The sequence below is a fragment of the Setaria italica genome, chromosome IV (genome assembly GCF_000263155.2).
Source record: "Setaria italica strain Yugu1 chromosome IV, Setaria_italica_v2.0, whole genome shotgun sequence".
NCBI classification, from domain to species: Eukaryota; Viridiplantae; Streptophyta; class Magnoliopsida; order Poales; family Poaceae; genus Setaria; species Setaria italica.
This window is the reverse complement of record NC_028453.1, coordinates 26,828,303-26,833,205: the sequence shown is the minus strand read 5'-3', so window position 1 is coordinate 26,833,205 and position 4,903 is coordinate 26,828,303.

Genomic DNA, 4,903 nt, shown 5'->3' with positions numbered 1-4,903 from the left:
GCAGTGGTAAGCAGCGCGTTGTACTCTCTCCGCATAGTCCTATTTTCGAAATTCTACACGAGTAATGTAATATTATAATACCAAATTCTCCATGAACGAAGGTGCAGCGCAGTGGTATGGCGCGCGATTCCTCCATCTGTGCACAGTAGTTTTGTAATTAGCATCCGAACATCCGATGTGATCCGGATTTTCGAGGTTTAGTTGTAGACCCCTGAAAGAGATGAGGGGTAATATGAACTTCTTCCAATTTCTTTTCGCCACTATTTTTGCGTGAACTGAATTGTTTGCCCGCTATAAATTTCTGGACGTGTGGTTGCTTTGGTCTGAAAAAAGAGTAATTTTAAAAGCGTAGAATTTGAATTTCTATGGAAATTCAGAAAAATGATGTGCAATTCATGAACTCCAAAATTCCAACTGGCCTTGATTTTCTTGGTGGAGAAAATGTACACATGAATCAAATCTTGTAAAAGGAAATACTTGGACGACATGAAGTCGTGAACAAAGAAATTTTCTCATGTAATCTATTCAAAATGTTGTATCAACTTGTGTTGATGTGGTCTTAGAGGCCGTCATAAGGACCGGTTTCCTTCCTATCTCTCTAACATCACATCAAGTATTAGCCATTTCAATAAAACAAAAATTTTATTTTGAAAGGACCTCTAGCCTTATAAAATACTTTTTGCATCTAGAATTCTTAGGGCAACCAAACATGAGTTTATAAACCTTTAGAGAGCACGCGTGTAACACCCAGTGTTAATAACAGCTTAAGAATAACATTAAGAAGTTAATGGTGAAGTTGGATTAGAGGAAGTTAATTTGAGCCAAAGTCAAATTTGAGCAAATCTGCAATTTGGAGTTTCAAATTTGGATAAATTTGGCTAAGATATGAAATGGAGACCTGAGAGTATTTAGAACTCAAAAGGGTGAAGTTTGGGATCTAATTCAAGTCCTAGACCTCTCGAAAATATAATCGAAGAAGGAATCAATAAAGTTACTATTTTTCCGTCCGAAAATATGCGAATCTGGAAATCATAACAAGTGCCCAACTTCGAAATGGGTTTCTGCATAAATTTCCATGTAAGGGGGTAAACGTTTCTGAACATTAATGAAATATGGTCTTTAGACAAGCTGAGTAAGATTTTGTGGGCCAGAGAAAGTGGAGAATTCACATTTATACTGAAGTCCCAAGATGGCAGGTTGAGCTGATTTCAGCTGAGAAGACGCGAGAAATTTCTAAGTCTGAAAATGATGTTGAGTACATGACTTTGGAGCCAATTTCTGGAGAATTTTCCTTGTAAGTGGGCAGATGTTTTTGGACATTAGTGAAATATGGACTATGGAGAAGGTAAATAAAATGTTGTCGTCCAGAGAAAGTGGAAGGTTTGAATTTAAAATGGAGCCAAAAGTCGGCAAATGAGCAGATTTTGGGCTTCTTGCTGAAATAATTCTAAGTCTGGAAAACAGCATTGGTTAGCAATGTTTGGAGCCACATTCAGAAAAATCTAGTGTAAAAGTTATATGGTTTCTTGTGCAAAATGGAATCCTTATTAGTTGTAGAGCACGAATGGTGAGTGGTTGACTATATGGCATAAGTTTGGGCCACTGAAATTGGATCCAAAGGAGGGTAAAAGACCACACTTAAGAACTGTCGAAACTGAATCGTGGAGGTTCAATTAACAGGAAATGTTGATAGGAACTTTGAGCTTCAAAATCTCGATCTTAGGGTGCTTATTTCGGTTGGAGGCCAATCTATCAATTGAAGTTCTTAGACTACTCTACAAGATTGCTTAAGGGATTTTTGAGAGATTGGATTCGAATTGGTCAATTTTTGAGATCTGAAATTTGGAGTTAAAGAAGAAGAAGGAAGAGGGAAACGAGCAGAGCAGCAGAGACGTGCCGCCGCCGGCACTTCTGCTCGCCGGCCAGCACAACGGCCACGTCCGCGCTCACGCAGGCCTGCAGGTCGTCGAGGTGGCACGCATGCACGGTAAAAGTTCACATCACTACCGCCCTGCCCTTATTCGTTTAACCTTCGGCCATCTTGCTACCGCAAGTCGAACTCGGTCATGCAGTACCGCCGCCGGCCGTTTCACTCACGCCACTGCTCTTCTTCGTGTTTCCACCCGCCCAAAGCTCCGCCAGCTCCTCCTCAACGTCCCACGCTGCTCCGTTCAGTAGTTCCTCGCCGTCGAGCTCCGAATCGCCGCCGCTTTAATCCGCCCGCCACCACCACTGTCCTCTCGGTGAGCTTCTTCGTGCTGGCCCTTTCCCTTTCGATCGTCGGTCCTCATAGAGTATCTAGGTTGTGTAGATGCCGTAGGTCACGCTGAAGGCCCTTTTTGTGCCGCCACCGGGCCTTGCGCCGGCCGGCCGCCGGCCATGGCGCCGTTGCTCGTGGGTAGCCCGGTACATGCCACCTCCAGGAGGGCCGCCGCCGCCTGTGGGGGAGCCCCGGCTTGGGGATGCCCCCAGCCCAGCCACGCCGCCGGGGAGGCGCCGCCGGCGAGCCCCGCCCCCTGCTGTTGCGCCCCTGTTTTGGCGCAGGGAGGAAGAAGCCCCTGGCGCTGGGGGCCCGTGCGCCAGGGAAGTTGTGAGTAGGAGGGGGGGAAGCAGGCCGGTCGTTGTTGCACTTGGGCCGTGATGCCAAGTTGCGGTAGGGGAGGCCCAGGTGGGAGTGGAAAAGAAAAGGGGGCCGGCGGGTGAAATAAAGGCCATGGGCTGGATTAGCAGGCCGAGCATCGGAGGGAGAAAAGAAAGAAAGGGGAGAGCTGGCCCAAGAGGGCCTGCCGCAAGGAGGCCCACGCGTCGGAGGTTGAGAGCTGACGGGCCACTTTTCGGCCCAAGGAGAAGTGCCGGCCGTGGGCCCCACTCGTCAGTAAGAAGAAAGGGAGGAGAGTAGGAGGCCGGATGGGCCCTAGGTGGAAGTGATGGTGGGTAGAAGCAAACTGGGTGAGAAAAGTTTGGGCCGGAGTTTTATGAATAAATCTTAGTTTTTTCTTTTATTAGATAAATAGATTAAATCCGGTTTACACCATTTAATTCACAGGAAATTATAGAAGTGCCCAAAATTAGTAAAACCAATTTTATTAGGATTGTTTTATTTTCCTTTATGCATTAAAATTCTTAAACCCTAGGAAAAATAATAAAAATTTAGGTATTTATTTAATGCCTTTTAATTAAGGTATTTAAATAAATGCTTAAACATTATTAAATGTATAAAACTTGAAAAATGCTTTATTATCCACAAATAATTATTAAGTCATAGAAAATAAGTTTTGAGATTAGAAAATTATTATAATGCTTTTAAAAATAAAAGAAAAGGTCTAAGGTAGGATTAGTAAAAGAAATAAAAATGGTGGGTTAATCTTTTCGGGTTTTTGTGTGTTGGCTTGCAACTTTATCATGATAAATTGTGTAGTCGCTGTTGGCTTGCAACTTTATCATGAAGGAAAGTTGTATAGTCTTGTATTCAAAAGTTTGCATCTCTAACTCCTGCATATGCTAAATCGTAGACGTCACAACTCCTGAAGTGGAATTCGTGGAATTCAGCCGGAGATGGACAGCGTTCGCGAAATGTGAAGTGCCTCTTTTACTAAAGAGGTTTTTCGAAGAACTAACCTTTGTTGATCCCAGGCAAGCCCCGGTGCATTACACCTATTATTTTGAAGTCAATATTTCATGTGTCCAATATTGGTTATTGCTATATGTATGCACTAAGTCTAGGAGTTGCTTCAAACCCATTCTTGTGCATTATCATACCTTGTTTTAAGGACATCTTTGCCACTTGTTCAAACCTTCAGTAGATAACCCAAGTCTAGAATTGCTTAGTTGCTTAAATACTTGGTTTACCAAACCTTAAGGTAAATATTAAGTCATGCATGTTAAATTATGGAAAGATGACTTGGAATTTAAGAAGCGGACAGAAGCTAAGGATGTAGTTCTGTCTGCTAGTTTAATCTGGTTAAGGCCCGATTCGTTGTCTTAACCTTTGATCAAGTGAAAAACATCTGATCACTTACTGGGTATGGGACCAGTAAAGCCCAGTAGGTTAGTAAACCCTCTGATCCGGAATACTTCGTACCCGCGCTTGACGTGCTGGAGATTGGCAGGGGCGTAGCCTGAAACTCACATGGTGATCGGGCCAGATGTGGGGTCCCATGTGGGGGTGCGTCCCTGGGTCCGGGTAGTCTTATTCCTAATCATTGGATTTGCTAATCGAAAAGTCGTTACGTACGACCTGTACAGTCGTATATAGCTGGTGATCAGGGTACTCTCCTGCAGGATGTAAATTGATCCGGATCGCCGCAATTCTCGGTTATGAATGCACTTGATCACTGTTGAGCATCGTAGTGTAATCTCATGAATGCAATGTCTTTCCAAATTAATTTGTTGTATGACTTAATTTCCTACTATTTGCAAAGGTATTTCTTTTTCATCACCTAGACTGGTTAAGTAATAACTCAATTGAAATAAAAGACAAAGTTAAGGTTTCACTTTTAGTAAGCTCTTTCGGCAAAAAGTGAGTCAGCCAGTACACTAAACAACTTTCATACAGTTCCAGAAAAGCTATTATATTGGTTAGACGGGTCAGACTTGTTGAGTACTTCGTACTCAGGGGATCTTGTGTTGTTGCTTTCAGAAACCCAGCAGGGACCCACCGAAGAGGAAGCTCCGAAGATCTAGGGTATCTTATGAGTCTCATGATACTCTAGAATAAACTTAGACATTTAATTACTTACCCCGGACTGGTTTATATCCAACTCTGAGCAAAGGATTAACTTACACTATTAAGTTTTCTTCAATCTATGGTTGTAATATATCGTACCTTTAATATATTTATAAAAATGTAATATTTGTTGATGCTATCCCATAGCGGATACAATCCTGATGTATGGCTATGAGA